This window comes from Nomascus leucogenys, chromosome 6, assembly GCF_006542625.1.
Source record: "Nomascus leucogenys isolate Asia chromosome 6, Asia_NLE_v1, whole genome shotgun sequence".
NCBI classification, from domain to species: Eukaryota; Metazoa; Chordata; class Mammalia; order Primates; family Hylobatidae; genus Nomascus; species Nomascus leucogenys.
The window spans coordinates 81,713,589-81,730,927 of NC_044386.1; the positions used below are offsets into that span (position 1 = coordinate 81,713,589).

At 42.8% G+C, this 17,339-nt stretch overlaps 1 protein-coding gene across 3 annotated transcripts in view; it reads left to right on the forward strand.

Annotated features, from left to right (window-relative positions):
- The window catches only part of TLN2 (talin 2), a 460,005-nt gene that overhangs the window by 135,923 nt on the left and 306,743 nt on the right, over positions 1 to 17,339 (forward strand). Inside the window, exon 1 of one of the 3 annotated variants that reach the window (XM_030814512.1) lies at positions 15,851 to 16,248. The exons of the other annotated variants lie outside the window; for them this stretch is intronic. The gene's annotated coding sequence lies outside the window, so the exon portion shown is untranslated. Of the gene's footprint in view, positions 1 to 15,850; positions 16,249 to 17,339 lie in introns of those variants that run through there. 3 annotated transcript variants of the gene reach the window in all.

A 17,339-nucleotide genomic window follows, 5' to 3' on the forward strand; every position in this document is an offset into this window, starting at 1 on the left:
TATTTCCTTTCCAATGGTGATGAAAACATTGGTACATTTCCTCTGAATGAAACCATATGAACACATACAGCCGTCATTCTTGTGCCCTGTGACTCAATGGTATGCGTCGCTGGAGCTTCGCTTCCGCGTCTCCTCACGGTCCCTTCTGAGCCCCAGTGAAGCCAGCACCGTGAGCCAATCCAGGCCCCTGGTTTGGAATGCCTGGTTAGTTACAGTCGTCTCAGGGGCCCTTCCCTCAGCAGGTCAAGAGACATTCTCTGCTGGGCAGGACCCCTCAGAAATCTTAAAGGTGCTCTACTTTCAAACAGAAGCAAACATTTTAAATCTCATGTTTTCTCTATCAGCTTAAGATGCTGGCCCAAAAGGATTTCCCTTAGACCCTATCCCAAGTGATCTTTATTTCTGTTTGGAAGTTGGGAAATGTTCTTTATTTCTGTGTGAGAGGTAATGTAGCGGTTATAGATGCCAGCCCCTGTTCTCAGGGTCCTTATCCTATGTGCCTACAGACAAGCCATGAATACTTGGAAAGTGAAGCTCTAGCATTCACAAAAGTGAGGTGTATGTTTTGGTATTGTAGCATGTGTGCACGTGTACCAATCTACAGTCTATAGTTAGAGTCCATATGTATAGATGTATATTTACAATATACATACATGCACCCGTAGACAGGCACATGTTGTACCAAAGAGACACGACGTCGAGCTTCCTTTTGATGCTTGGGAAGGCCTCCAAGGGTTAAATTGTTGAGACGAGTGTCTCAGGGATGGGTTGGATTTTGAGATTGTAGGCGAGGAGTGCACACCATAGCCAGGGGGATTGGAGAAACAGTGTCGGGTGTTTGGTGTCAAAATCTGAAGTCTTCTTTGGACTCCTCAGGGATCGTTTTAGGTGGTGATGATGATGAGTGAGATTTGGCCTCTGTGAGATATATGCTGGGTTCCCTTGTGGGTTTCTTGACTGGTTGAGCTGGGACCTTTATCTTTGTATTGCTGAGGCTGGGGTTAAAATTCCCAGTGCCTCTGCATCAGGAAACCATTAGCTGTATTACGCTAAAGCAAACCCTGTCTAATGAAAAGCCCACCTGGTTTATCACCCGCTGTTGGGTGGACGTGTTTGAGCAAGACAGGAGGGTCCCTGGCCTCTCACGTTGTTGACAGCAGTATGTCACAGGCAAAAATGATGACCTCATAGCCTTAGAAATAGTGGTAAGTTGTTCTCAAAGATGGACAGGCCTTGGAAATTTTACAGAAAACGTCTTTCATCTCATTCCTGCAGCAAAACAAGTAGACCCTGTTTGACAGATTTTACTTCAACTGGGAATGCATGCACAATTATGTCTGTACACAGTACGGCTTTCCCTTTCAATTCCAGGGCTGGGCTTTTAGCTGGTGGGTCTTATCCACCGCCAGCCTCTTTGTCTCAAGGGGAAGAATGCTTTTGTGATGATAAAAGTACAAGATGACCATTACTGAAAGTACTATAAAAGTGGAGGAATAAAGTAGTTACTCTGAATCCTATAGCCACTAACCATTATGATAGATTTCCTCCTAGTCTTTTTCTCTGTGTATATTTAAAAGTTTATGACTTTTCCAGATTATAAAAATACATGTGGAAAATATAAAAAAAACTTAAAAAAATCACATGAATATATGACTTACCTTGGAGATAACCACTGTTAACATTTTAGTGTGTTTTCTTAGTTTTAAAAATGGATGGATATGTGCATATACTTTTGTTCATTAAAATTAGTTTATTTTTATATCGTTTACATTCGGTTCAATTTTATGTTTTTCAAATATTGAGAAAGCTTATGAGGTTACTGAAGCCAAAATATAATTTAAATTGATAATTTGTTAAATGGATATGTCAAAACTTATGTAATCATTTCCTGTATTTGTCATGGTGGGAAATTATCTTAATGCTATGGTAGCCTCCAAGGACACTATCCCAGAAGTCACTAACAGAAATGCTTACAGATCAGATTAAGGTGATTGAGTCATTCCATTTATGAAGTGAATTTAAGCACACAAGGAGAAGCAAGAGGAAGGAGACGGAGTAGGTTAACAAACGTAGGTCCATCAGGGTAGATGGACCATGCTGCTTGTATCCTGGCTTGGGCATGTCCAGACTCTGTGTCTGCCACACTCCGTTCCACACCAGTGGCATGGTCACGAGGGCCAGATCTGAGAATGAGCAAGGGGACTCAGGAGACAGAAGGTGCCAGGAGCCCACACACTTCCTCTGTTGGAGAAATGCAGCTATGTCTGACAAAGGTATCACTTATTGACAGCCTTTCTTGAATGTGTCCAGAGCTTGCTTTTTTTTTTTTTTTTTTTTTTTTGGCATGTCTCAGGCAAACAAGTCAGGTCAGAATGTCACCACTGGGTGGCTGATCTTGGATATCGATGAAGACTGAGCCACCACTTGGTTTTTCTGTCCCTTCCAATGTGTGTTCAGACTGCATACGCTCTTCTGTCTTCATCTATGGCTGATGTCTCTCAGCTGTGTGCTTGTTTACTTTCTGTACTTCCCACACCTTAGGCGTTTCATCCATCCCATTTGGTTTTGTTGCCTTGTTCTCTACAGCAGAGCTGAACATCCTTAAAACACACATCGCACTGGTTATTTCAACTTTTTACTCATAAGTAATACTTTAATGGAGTCTTTTCATATAAAGCTTTATTAGTATTTGGGGATGGATTATCAGAAGTGGAATTACTGAGGCTGAAGTAACATTTACAGGGCTTCTGTTTTGTTTTGTTTTGTTTTGTTTTTTGAGACAGCTTTGCTCTGTTGCCCAGGCTGGAGTGTGGTGGCATGATCATGGCTCCCTGCAGCCTCGACTTCCCGGGCTCAGTTGACCCTCTCACCTCAGCATCCTGAGTGGCTGGGACTACAGGTGTGCACCACCATGCCCGGCTAATTAAAAAAAAATATTTTTGTAGAGACCAGGTCTGTGTTGCCAGGGCTGGTCTCGAACTCCTGGGCTCAGGCAATCTTCCCACCTTGGCCTTGTGTTGGTATTACGTGTGAGCCACTGTGCCCAGCCTTTTTCGGGCTTTTATTGTCTACTGTAAAGTAACTATTGAAGAGAGAAATAGGGGAGAACTCTTACTGCAACTTTACACTCAAGTGGTCCCTCCTGCCCCATCCCATCTCCAATCCCTGCCCCTCCCTTGCCTCTCTTGTTTTTTCTTATTTTTTTCTCTTACTTAAAAGCTTAAAAAAAAAAATAGGACAGTACATGCACAGAGGGCAGATAAGTAGGGAAAATAATTATGACTTCTACCTCTGTCTCTCAGGTACCAGTTTCCTTCCTCACAGGGAACCTTCCCTCATGGTTTATGTATGTATTTTTAAGCACAAGTGATAATATACCACATTTACTTTTCAGTATTTTGCTCTATATTTTGGAGATCTTTGCACATAAGTAAATATAGGACTTCTGGTTCAGGGGATTTAAGAAATGGCTGCATAGTATTCTATCATATGGATGCACTGTAACTTATTTGCACAGTTCCCTGTTGATGGACATACTTTGGTCTCTGATATTTTGTTATTCTTAGGCCAGGCACCATTGGCTCATGCCTGTAATCCCAGCACTTTGGGAGGCTGAGGGGGGCGGATCACCTGAGGTCAGGAGTTTGAGACCAGCCTGACCAATATGGTGAAACCCCTTCTCTAATAAAAATACAAAAATTAGTCGGGCCTGGTGGCTTGTGCCTGTAGTCCCAGCTACTTGGGAGGCTGAGGCAGGAGAATTGCTTGAACCCAAGAGGCGCAGGTTGCAGTGAGCTGAGATTGCACCACTGTACTCCAGCCTGGGTGACAGAGTGAGACTCTATCTCAAAAAATAAATATTTTGTTATTCTTAATACCGGTGAACAAATAATATTTTGCGTATTTGTGAATTTATATTTAGGAGAAATTCCTAAAAGTAGAATTTTTGGGTCAAAGGAATATAAATGTATTTATTCATTCATTCATTCAAGATGGCGTCTCACTCTGTCCAGTCCATTGTTTTAGTTGTGAATAATTTTTCCTATATCATTTGTCTTAATAGTATGTATTGCCATTCAGATTTTTTATTAGATTTAGACCCAGTATTCTCACTTTTGGGTGTTTACCCAAAAGATTTGAAGTCAGTTTATGGAGAACTCTCATGCTCATTGCAGCGCTATTCACAATAGCAAAGTTATAGAATCAACTTAAGTCCCATCAACAGATGAATAAAGAAAATGTGGTATATATTCACAATGGAATACTATTCAGCCTTAATAAAGAAATTTGTCATTTGCAACAACGTGGGTAGAATTGGAGAACATTATGTTAACTGAAATAAACCAGGTACAGAAAAACAAGTACCATGTGTTCTCACTTACATGTGGAATCTAAAAAAGTTGATCTCGTAGAAGCAGAAGGTAGAATGGTGGTTACCAGGGGCTGGGCGGGTTGGGGAGTTGATGGTCAAAGGGTACAAAGGCTCAATTAGAGGAATGTCTTTTTTTCATATGCTTTAGGTATATTGCACAGTGTGGTGAAGTGAATATAGTAAATAAGAATGTATTGGATGTTTCAAAATCTCAGAGTAAATTTCAGATATTCTCACCATAACAATAAATATTTGAGGTATCAAATATGTTAGCCTGATTTAATTATTCCACATTGTGTTCATGACATCATGTATACCCCATAAATATAGTTGTAATTTGTCAATTTAGAATTTAAAATAAAAAATTTTAAGTTTAATTCAGTCGAATGTATCCATCTTGTCTTATGTGGCTTCTAGTTTTTGTATTATACTTGGGCCTTCCCCACTGAACCTGAAAACATAGTAGATTTTTTTCCCCCTAATACTATTATGGATTTGATGTTCATCCCCAAATCATTATCTCTGAGAGGGATGGGCTAGAAGCCTGTTTTTAGAGCCTTGGGTGAGCCTCCTGAAGCCATCTGTTTAGGAATCATTGTCTTGTCCTAAGTGTGGGTGTCCCCCAAGTGATGTGTGATCCATCATGGGAAGAAGAGTCTGAACTGCTTCAAATATCACTCACTGGGAAAAATTATTTTTTTGTTTTTTTACTTTTTTCTTTGTCTCTTTTTTTTTTTTTTTTTTTTTTTTTGTGAGACAGGTACTCACTTTGTCACCCAGGGTGGGGTGCAAAGGGGCAAACAAGGTTCACTATAGCCTTGACTTCCCAGGCTCAAGCAATCCTCCCGTCTTGGCCCCCTGAGTGGCTGGGACCACAGACACATGCCACCATGCCTAATGTGGTGGGGCTTTTTGTTTTTTGTTTTTGTTTTTGTTTTTTGTTTTTTTAGTAGAGACAATATCTTGCTATGTTGCCCAGGCTAGTATCGAACTCATGGCTTCAAGCAATCTGCCCTCCTTGGCCTCCCAAAGTGCTAGGATTATAGGCGTGAGCCACTGCATCCAGCATTAATGGGAATAATTTGAATTTACTGAAAGTCCATGAACTTTCATCAGGCCAGTGGATTGTATCTGGTTCCCAGACCCAGCCAGCAGCCAGCTGCTCTCCAGAGCCCTTTACGACACGCTGCCCACTGTCCCTGTTGGCAGCCACAGTCCTGTCCTGGAAGTGGGACCCAGAACAGTCCCTGCAATACTCTTGCCAGAGAGACCAGACCTTAACTTGTTTTAGAAAAGCATTGCTCTTGCTTCACGTGGCAAATGGTGATTTAGCAACAAAACCATGCCTCTCTGTTTGGTTTTTGTGAATTTGCTTCCATGGTCTGTTGAAAGGGCCTCAACTATGGTGTTTTAGCCACAATCACTTACCTGCTGTGTGACCTTGGGTAAGGATTCCACTTCCCCAGTCAGTTCTTCCTCAGAACAGTGGGAAATGAGATGCCCCACAATTATGAAGATTAAGTAGTGAGTCTGATAGTTTTCATGTAACTGTGTACCTAGATCAGATGGCAGTTAGCTTCAAATTTTTATGTGTGCAGGAATTCATGGGGAAGGGGTTGTTGAACATGTGGATTCTAGGCCGGGTGCGATGGCTCACATCTGTAATCCCAGCACTTTGGGAGGCCGAGGCAGGCATATCCCTTGAGGTCAGGAGTTTGAGACCAGCCTGGCCAAAGTGGTGAAACCCTGTCTCTAAGCTGGGCGCGGTGGCTCACGCTTGTAATCCCAGCACTTTGGGAGGCCAAGGCGGGCGAATCACGAGGTCAGGAGATCGAGACCACGGTGAAACCCCCTCTCTACTAAAAATACAAAAAATTAGCCGGGCGTGGTGGCGGGCGCCTGTAGTCCCAGCTACTCGGAGACGCTGAGGCAGGAGAATGGCGTGAACCCGGGAGGCGGAGCTTGCAGTGAGCCGAGATTGCGCCACTGCACTCCAGCCTGGGTGACAGAGCGAGACTCCGTCTCAAAAAAAAAAAAAAAAAAAAAGAAACCCTGTCTCTACTAAAAATACAAAAAATAGCCAGGTGTGGTGGCGGGCACCTGTAATTCCAGCTACTTGGGAGGCTGAAGCAGGAGAATCGCTTGAACCCGGGAGGCAGAGGTTACAGTGAGCCGAGATCGTACCACTGCACTCCAGCCTCGGCGACAGAGTGAGACTGTCTCAAAAAAAAAAAAAAAAAGGATTCTTGGGCCCAGGAATGGGATCATCTTCAGTGATTCTAAGGCAGGTAGCGCATGTTCCACACTTTGAGAGCCTTAAGTTAGATTCAGGGAAAGCTGGTCAGGGGGACGTTTTCCATGATGGCTCCCTCATCCGCAACCCCCTTCCTCAACAGTGATCTGTTTCTAGCTTACGTTTAGTTGTAAGAGCCCTAATTCAGGTTTTTAGACTCCAAGGATCATTATAAATATATATAATAATAGATAAGCACATCTATGTAGAAGGAGAGAGAAGCAGACAAGACACTAAGTGGATTAGCTGCTTTTTGTTCTGAGAGTAATTGTACTTTTCTTTCTCACCTCATGGGTTACTTAAAGAAGTGAAAGTTACCCCCCATAAAAACATGCCAGGAGGGTTTGAATTATGATGGCAGGTATTTAGATGTCTTTCTTGGTGTTAGCAGATGCTAGGACCAGGCCTGTAGGCTTCCCTGGCGCTTTGGCAAAGGAGAGAAGTTGGTCTTTCTGTCCAGCAACCTGTGGGCAGCTGTGTAGAAGGGCCCCATGCAGCAAGCCCCGTGGATTACTGTGAGTCTGTGGTGTAACATGCATCCCATCTGGTAGCTTTCAGGCTCAGGTGATTGGCTGCTGTTTGCTTATGGTGTGAGCCACAGATGGTTGCCCATTGTCTTAATTAACAAGAAGCAGTCACTGGGCTCTGGGATAGGGGTTACTCCAGTGCTTCCAAATGTTAGTGTGAATATCAGTCACCAGGGGTTACATTGTGGATTTTGATTCAGCAGATCCAGTAGGAGCCTGAGGATCTGCATTTCCAACAGGCTCCCAGGTAGGGATCTTATTATCCAGGGACCTCACTTTGAGTAGCAAAGGATTAAAAGTCAGACAGATTGACCTATATTTAAAGCCTGGCTCTGCCGTTTCAAGCTGAACTACCTTGTGTGACTTTGTTTACTCGTTACTTTGCTGAAGCTGTTTCTTCTTTGTATGACAGGGACAGTACAATTGAATGGGATAAAGCACCTAGCTGGACAAGTGTCAGCATTCCAACCAGACAATAGTTTGTAAGATTAGAAAGAAGTAAGGAACACCAATAATTGGATGGTCACCAAAATATATCAGAGCAAATAAATTTTGAACAAATCAAGAGGCTTACCAATTGAATAGATTTTTGAAAGTACCGAAGGAAAGAGTTCAGTATGAGGTAATACCGGTGGTCAAGATGTTTTTCCTGGTAACACATGTTTATTGTTCATCCTGTCCTGAGACCTCTGATAAATAGTTACCTGTACAAACACTCTGTGTAGGCCAATATGATCTAGCAATGCTGGTTTGCTTGGAGAGTAGAGGTTTTATGAGAATGAGATTTCTGATTCCTAGGTTTCATAATTCAATACATAGAAGCTAACTTGTTTTTTGGTAAGCTCTTTTTTGGAAATAATAATTGTTATTTTGATGGAGGCATGCAAGGACATAGGAAAAAAACAAATCAGTTTCTCCTAATATCCTCTTAACACTTAACACAGACTACTCTGGTCACAAGGATGTGTGGGGATTTCTCCCCACATAGTCACCAAGCAATTCTCCAGGGGATTGATTCTCCTGAAAACACCAGCTGGGTATCCTCTAATTCAATTCTCTTTTGACACTACCTAGAGATAGTGTCAGGTCCCGCAGATTGATGGCTGAGTCCCACAAGACTACTCTCCACTTGAGATGTCAGTGGCCAGCACAGACTGTGGCCTGAACTGCTGACTGACAGGCTGTATGCTGGGGGTTCCTATGACACCCTTTTTGGATTCAATTAATTTGCTAGAGCAGCTCACAGAACTCAGGGAAACATGATGGAAAATATGCATAGGGTAAGGTATGGGAGAAGGAGCTTGGAGAGTCCATGCCCACTCCGGGTGGATGCACCACCCTCCGTGAACCTGCATGTGTTCAACTATCTGGAAGCTCCCAGAACCCAGTCCATGTGAGTTTTTATGGAAGCATCGTTATGTAGGAGTGATTGGTTAAATCATTTGCCATTGATGATCAAGTCAAACTTCAGCCCCACTCCCCTCCTCTGAGGTTGGGAGTGGGCCTGAAATCAGTCCCAACCTTCTCATCGGGTTTTGTGACCATCCCCCATCCTGAAGCTGTCTAGGGGCCCCTAGTCATCAGTCATCTTAATAGAACACAAAAGGCACTCTTACCAATCTGGAGATCCCCAGCGCTTCAGGAGCTATCAGGAAACTGCGAAGATGACCAAATATATATTTCACAGTACTGTGAGGCAGTTGCCTCTGTTCTTTCTGCTTCTCTACACAGAATTAGGAGATGTGAGTTCTGATCCTGGCTCTGCCCCTAAGTGGCATGCGACTTCAGGGAAGTCCTGCAGCTCTGGGCCTTTGCTCTGTCTAAGCTCTGTGAGGGCACAGGCTTTGTCTGCCTTATTCGCTGCTAGGTATGGTATCATTTTGGAAACTTGGGTAGATTTTAGTGAACTTCCCTGTGTGAGTAGAAAATAGGGTAGATGTGATTTTACTGTTTCGGAGCCACATTCCTTTGTGTTAGCTATGTGTTAAGAACACACAGTTGTTATTCTTCCTACTGTTCTACAGGAAATTAGACATAGCTGCCCATGGGAATCACCTGGCACTCAAGTGCCACTGGGGCACTTCCGCAACTCAGAAACCTCCCCAGCACTCCCAGATTCTGATGTAACTGATTTGGGGGTACAGCCTATGCGTCAGGATTTTTAAAACCTCCTTAGGTGATCTATGGCAGTGGTGTGGTCCTGGCCACTTGGGAGGCTGCGGCAGGAGGATTGCTTGAGCCCAGGAATTTGAGACCAGCCAGGACAACATAGTGAGACCCTGTCTGTCTTAAAACACACGCGCGCGCACGCACACACACACACACACACACACACACACACCCCTACCTGTCTCCAGGTAATTCTAGCATTTAGCCAAGATTGAGTACTATTGGGTTAGATAACTTGTTTTTTTGTCTTTTTTTTGTTTCTTTTTGTTTTTTTTTTTTTTTGAGACAGCGTCTCATTCTGTTGCCCCGGCCAGAGTGCAGTGGCACAATTGCAGCTCACTGCAATCTCAGCCTCCCAGGTTCAAGCAATTCTCCTGCCTCAGCCTCTAGAGTAGATGGGATTACGGGTGCTTGCCGCTATGCCCGGCTAATTTTTGTAATTTAGTAGAGACGGGATTTCACCACATTGGCCAGGCTGGTCTCGAACTCCTGACCTCATGATCTGCCCGCCTTAGCCTCCCAAAGGGCTCACAGTGTGAGCCACTGCACCTGGCCAGTATGTTTTAAAGTTATTTTAAATTTTCATACAATAATTCTTATGTGTGTATATGAACCGTTCTCACTTTTGACAAATGCGCAAAATCTTGTGACTGCTACTGCTCTCAACGTTTCTAGCATCCAGTTTTCACAAATGTACTTTTGGAGTTTTGCTCCTTGGAATAAACATTCGGCCTTCCTTTGACATTTATTATTATTGTTACTATTATTGCTGTTACTTCTGAAATCCAGTATCTTAAGTAATAAGGTTAAATTTCAAAACTGTTTCCTAGCCCTTCTTTGCCATGTCGTTTGGAGACCCTCATAATCAGTGGTTTAGTGGTTTACAGTGTTGGCTGCACAGTAAACTTTTACAGCTACAACAAATGCTCAGGCCTGGGCGTTTTTAAAGCTGGTCAGGTGTTGCTAATGGGCAGCCAGGCCTGAGAAGGATTCTCTAGGATTCCCCCAAGGCACTTACTTGCAGGTTAGGGGTCACAGGTCACAAGTCTTGTCAATTCCCTCTTCCCTTCTCTCATCCGTAGGGGCTTCTGATATCTTGTTTTTTCTTCTGTGGCACCAATTTGAGTGCATTTTTGAAAAGAAGGAATCCAAGAAAAGGATTAATTAGTACATATTGATTATTGGAGATGGTTAAATGCTGTTAATAAATTTTTGTATTTTTGCCTACCTGCAGTGGAATCCTGCCGATCCTGACAGCACATGTGTTTTGTGTGTCCTCCCTAGGGTGTCTGAACAGCGCTGTAATAGTGTAGATGGTAGATGTGCCATCTGTGCGATGTGATATCATCTGTGGGCATGAGGGAAGAGATGGATGCCCTCTCCTTGGGCTTTGTAAAGTCAGCAGGATGCTTTCCTGACCGAGCTATTCGCAAGAATAGGTGCTCTAATGGTAATTTTTAAAGAACTGTTTTAAAAGTTTTAGTAGACATGGAATAATTGTACATGTTTATAGGATACAGAGTCATATTTTGACATGTGTCATTATCAAGTCAGGGTAATTAGCATATTCATCACCTCAAACATTTATCATTTCTTTGTGTTGGGAACTTTCAAACTCTACTCTTTTAGCTACTTGAGAATATACAATAAGTTCTAGTTAACCACATTCACCCCACAGTGCTGCTGAACACTAGAACTCACTCTGTCATTGTAGTTTTTTTTTTTTTTTTTTTTTTTTTGATGGAGTCTTGCTCTGTCGCCCAGGTTGGAGTGCAGTGGCTCGATCTCAGCTCACTGCAAGCTCCGCCTCCTGGGTTCACGCCATTCCTCTGCCTCCTGCCTCAGCCTCCCGAGTAGCTGGGACTACAGGCGCCCGCCACCACGCCCGGCTAATTTTTTTATATTTTTAGTAGAGACGGGGTTTCACCATGTTAGCCAGGATGGTCTCGATCTCCTGACCTCGTGATCCGCCCACCTCGGCCTCCCAAAGTGCTGGGATTACAGGCATGAGCCACCGCGCCCAGCCTGTCATTGTAGTTTTTAAAAGGTGTTTTCTAAACAGGTGGTGTTCAAGGAAAACCTTCACCTCTAGGACTGACAAGCTCCTTGATATTTGGGGGTTGGGGTCTAATCTACAGTAGTACTTAGTCCAGAAGCCAAACCAGCTTACCTGGAGGTCTCAGCTCCTAGAAAGTGGAGTAATGCCATAAAGTTTCTAAAACACTGTAAAAAAGATGATCTTATTTGATATTTATATAACAAATCTATTTTATGGATGAAGACACTGAGCCTCAAGGAAGGAAGTGATTTACTTGCTTAGTCCCTCAGCTGAGCTTTTCACTTTTCTCTGCCCACAGTCTTGATTGCTCAGCCAGCGTAAGTTAGGGTTATCCGAGAGGTGGAATGATGGATGAGAATGTTAAAGGATTGTTTGAAGGGTGGGTTGGGAGCTGCAGTTCTAGCAACGTCAAACCTGATTGACTTCCCTGCTCCTATACTCTGGGGAGTTTCTGGTCTCAATAGCCCAGTTCAGGCATCTAAACAGGGCATCCTTTCCTTTTGATAGCGTTGAGGAGGCTCCTCAGTGTCTTGCCCACTCCTTCATTCTGCCACAGTGCTCCACCTCCCACACTGTTAAGAGCACCAGCCTTGGCCGGGCGTGGTGGCTCACGTCTGTAATCGCAGCACTTTGGGAGGCTGAGGCAGGTGGATTGCTTGAGGTCAGGAGTTCGAGACCAGCTTGGCCAATGTGGTGAAACCCCGTCTCTACTAAAAATACAAAAATTAGCTGGGCATGGTGACGGGCACCTGTAACCCCAGCTACTCAGAGGCTGAGGTGGGAGAATTGTTTGAACCCAGGAGTCAGAGGTTGCAGTGAGCTGAGATTGCGCCACTGCACTCCAGAGCCTGGGCAACAGAGTGAGACGCTGTCACCAAAAAAAAAAAAAAAAAAAAAGACCTAAAAGTCTATTTTGACTTAACTACCAAACCTCCAACTGCTCATTTTGCAGATGCATGTAAATACTTACACTACAATAATAAATTTCAAACGAAATTTTTTTTTTTTTTTTTTTTTTTTTTTTTTTTTTTTTTTTTTTTTTTTTTTTTTTTTTTTTTTTTTTTTTTTTTTTTTTTTTTTTTATTCACGATACTCACATTGTGTCCCTAGGGGTCACAATATTTTTTAATATTTTTATATTATATTTATTTTAAATAATTTATTTTAAAAAAAAAAAAAAAAAAAAAAAAAAAAAAAAAAAAAAAAAAAAAAAAAAAAAAAAAAAAAAAAAAAAAAAAAAAAAAAAAAAAAAAAAAAAAAAAAAAAAAAATAATTTTTTAATTTATTTTTATAAATTATAAAAAAAAATAAAAGGAGGGCCCTGGGTACAGTGGCTCTACCACACGTGGTAATCCCCAGCACTTTTGGGAGGCCGAGGGTGGATGGATCACCTGAGGTCCAGGGAGTTCGAGACCAGCCTGGCCAAACATGGTGAAACCCCGTCTCTACTAGAAATACAAAAAATTCTAATGTCAGGTGCTTTTTTTTTTTTTTTTTTTTTTTTTTTTTTTTATGGTACTGGGATCTGTAATCCAGCTACTGGAAAAAAAAAAAAAAAAAAAAAAAAAAAAAAAAAAAAAAAAAAAAAAAAAAAAAAAAAAAAAAAAAAAAAAAAAAAAAAAAAAAAAAAAAAAAAAAAAAAAAAAAAAAAAAAAACTACAGGGAGGCTGAGGCAGGGAGAATCCGGCTTTGAACCCTGGGAGGCAGAGGTTGCAGTGAGCCAAGATCGCACCACTGCACGCCTGGGTGACGGAGTGAGACACCGTCTTAAAATAAATAAATAGATAAATAAACTTTTTTTTTTACATGAATAAGCATCTTGGCCTTCAAAGAGTGCTCTGTAAAACTGGGAGTGACCTAAGAACCAATTACATAAAATGAGGTATGCAGGTAGAGAGAGGTGCAGGGCGTTATGAGAATATGGACAAGCGGCCCTTTCTCTGAAGGAGGGGAGGAAAGAAGTGTTAACCATAATCTGGCCATTTTGGGACTGCGGTGGGTGGTGTTGAAGAAGGCAGGAGGTGAGAAAATGCTTGCAGAAGCCAGGACCTGGACTTTGGAACTCTGAGAAGTCCAGCATAGTGGGAGTTTTAGGAGTGGTGAGGGACTTGAGAGATAAGCATGTGCCAGAATGCAATGGGCCTTTCTGTCTAGGGTGGCGTTTGGATTTGATCCCAAAAGGCCTTAGTCGGGGGATTTACTGGGTCAGGATGCGTGATCCAAGTGGAAAGGCAGAATTAATATACTCATGGGGAAGATCAGCAGGGAGTTCAGACAGTAACAGAGCCAAGATATGCTCATACGTCCCTAATGCTTCATGGGGGCACATTGGGATCTGGAGGTATTTCCCCAGTCCAGCTCAGCTCTGTTACTCCATTGAGGTTTGCTCTGGTCCCTGCTCATGACAGATCAAGAGGATGACTACCCAGGTCAGGTGAGAGTCATGTGCTTTAGGAACTAGGCTGTGAACTTCTAAAGTCAAAATAAGAAACTGACTTAAATTTTCGCACAGGGCTGCTGAGATGACTTATATTTGGGGCTGGGGATGATGGGCGGTGGTGAAAAGTGGGTAGATAATCAAGAGTCACCCCGAGTAGATGATTTTTATACCTGTGTTAGGGGTATGAGGTTTCATTGAACTATTCTCTCTACTTTTGTATATGTTTAAAAGGTTCCATAACAACATTAAAAATAGGAAGAGTAATAATGTCACGGATTTTCATGAGAATTAAATGAGGTAACACAAGTAAAGATCCTGTATTGACTATTGCTATTATTGGCCACTGTCTTGGCTGAATTTCACCTTCCTTCCTCATTCCGTTATTTCTTGCTCTCGACTTTCTTGGCCTATTCTGTTTCCGGTCTGGAATTTGCCTTGTGGATTTTGGACAGTTTAGCTTTTCTGGTTTTGACCCTGGATCGTACTCCCAGGGATACTACCTGTATATCTTCTCTGGTCCCTCCTGCCCAGGGAACCACCCCTTCTAGCTCCCCAATCGTATGGCCTACCTAGGGTCAGCCCCACTGGATTGAACCTTGTTTGCTCAGGAGTGTGTGTGTGTGTGTGTTTGTGTTGGAGGGGAGAGGAGGGGATTGAGATGGAAAGAGAATGAGCCATCCTTTTATACAGTGGGTAGCTTCCTGAAATGTTTTGTGACAATTCAATTTTCATTGCATTATATTTTTATATATAGGTGTGTATATATACAACAGTGAAGTATGTGAATCTGTGAGCCAATAGACATTATTACATGGATATTTATTGTAACTTCAAGATGTTTGTTTTCATTTTGGATGGGCCCTCGACTATCAGTGACTGTCAGCCTTTTTATGTATTTATTTTTGGCTACGCCGGCTGCTTTGCTATATTGTGGATTATTTGTGAACAAATATTTTAATATACTAGATAAAAAGATTATTTAAAGGAACACTTGGCGAATCCTTTCATAAGATGCAAAGAGTGTTTACTTAGAACTCGTTAAGTGCCAGACATTATGCTGGGCCCTTTCTTGTCCCTCGCTGATCTGTAAGATAATCCTTTTGAAGTAAGTGTTATCTTCATTTTTACTTTTTCAAAATCACATGCTTAATACAGTTGTCTCCCCTTGTTTGAGGGGGTTATGTTCCATTTAGGATTTTCTTTTCTTTTTTTTTTTTTTTCTTTTTGAGACAAAGTATCGCTCTTTCACCCAGGCTGGAGTGCAGTGGCGGGATCTCGGCTCACTGCAAGCTTCGCCTCCCGCGTTTACGCCATTCTCCCACCTCAGCCTCCTGAGTAGCTGGGACTACAGGCGCCCGCCACCGCGCCTGGCTAATTTTTGTATTTTTTAGTAGAGACAGGGTTTCACCGTGTTAGCCAGGATGGTCTCGATCTCCTGACCTCGTGATCTGCCCACCTCGGCCTCCCAAAGTGCTGGGATTACAGGCGTGAGCCACCGCGCCCGGCTGTTATGCTTTTTCTTTTATTGACTGGTGTGTACAGAAAAATTGGGGGGTGAAGAAGAGTACATTTCTTAACTCCTCCAAAAATTTCTTGTTGCAATAACAAGGCACTGAAACAACACAAGAAGTCCACATTCGTCTGTGGAAGAGGAAAGAGGGAAAGAAGAAAAGGGCGGAGGAAAAGGTGTGGGTTATCAGGCTAGGAAACATTTCCAGTGAGGCAGCATCTTTTTAAACTGGCATTTGCATAGTGTCTCTTGAATCCAACTCTCTTTCTTTCTCTCTCTGTGTGTGTGTGTGTGTGTGTGTGTGTGTGTGTGTCTCACTGTGTCTCAATGTGTTTTTTCCTGGGTTTTGTGGCAGGGTTCCAGGGATAGCAGAGCTGCAAATCTCCTGCGAATTTGCATATCCTTTTTATGCTCAAGTGAATCAATAGTGAACAATTGTTCCCTGTTCTTGGATAGCAGCCTGAAATCCATATTGCTCTGTGTGCATTGGTGAAATTTGGTAATCTCAGAACTCAGAACTCGAGCCCAACCTGGCTGGGGTGTAGTGGCAGGGCCTTATTCTGACTGGGCACTCAATAAATATTTGGGATATCCGGAATATCAAACCAAAGTTGGGGGTGTTTGTATCCTAGACTGGTGCTGTCAGTTCTTTCACCATGCTTGGGAGAGAGCGCCAGAAGAGGACTTGGCAATGTCTCAGTGTTCCAGGTCTTTGGACTGTATTTCCTTTCTGGGCTCTGCTGGTTCTATGAAGCAGTAGAGCCAAAAATTCAGGACATGAGGTGGGGCTGGAACATTCTGGAATCCTGGAAACTTGATGAAGTGGGAGCAGCTGTTTCTGATTCTTGGGGGAAGAGCAAGTCCTCTGCTTTGACACGGTGAGGCTGGCCTGCCTGGCACAGTGTGGAGAGGGAGGTCGGCACTGATTTCCGTCTTCACTACCTCTGACGGGGGCTCTTTCCTGACCTGTTGGTGACAGAAGGAGTTGCTGCAAACTACTTGGCTTTGATGAAATCGATTCTTGCTGGAGATTTTCCTTTAAGAAGCCTCCAGACAAGTGAGCTGGGACACGGCTAATCTTCATCTGTGTTGGGTTCTTGGAGTGGATTGAAAAGTGCTGATAGAGATATTGTGATTGGTATTTGCTTTTTCTCTGATTGAACAGCAACTATTTGGATTCAGCCTTCAGCTTGTGCTGTGTTAATTTTGGTATTTCATTTCTTGCTCCATAGTCGTGAACTACTAAGATGTTCTGGAAAGGCGAACCAGAAAGCTGGGAAGTGTTCTGGACTGGCTTCTTAGGAGATAGTCTTCCTGGAGGCATGTTGTCTGAAGGTTTGTTTTTTCTATCCAGTTGCGAGGACAGGATAGAGAGCCCCTCTTAGCACAGAGCCAGTGAGAGTGTGAGTAGCTTATGAGGCCATCTTGGCACCATGGCCAGTGTGGTTGGAAAGGCAAAATCAGTTTGGTCAGTGGCCACACAGCCAAGGCGGAGTCTTTTAGAGCAGGAGGAGCTTTGAGATCTATCTCTAGCAGCCACATGGCTTACAATAAAGCTCAACCTTGAAAGCATTTACAGACTAGAGCAATGAGGAGGATGAATCTCCTGGTAGTAAAGTGAGATGCAGAGGCCATGAGGAGGCATGCTGCATTTCCGTTGCCAGGCCCTTGGTCCGTAATACTGCAGTTTGTGTACAAGCCCCTGCTGATAGTCTGTGGACCTCTTGAGAACCTATTTAGGAACCAGGAAAAGACCAGCATTAATCGGGGAGGAAAGGGGATAAAGAAGCAGTATTGAAACACTGAATCTGCCCGTTTACCAAAGAAACTGCTATTCCTTATGAAAGGAGGATTAACTGTTAATAAGCTCCCAATTATTATAGGTAAATATGTATTTGTAAAGATACCTGCTTTATTCTATAGATCACTCATAGTGATATTTTAAATTTTGTCAGCCCTTTCATTTCTC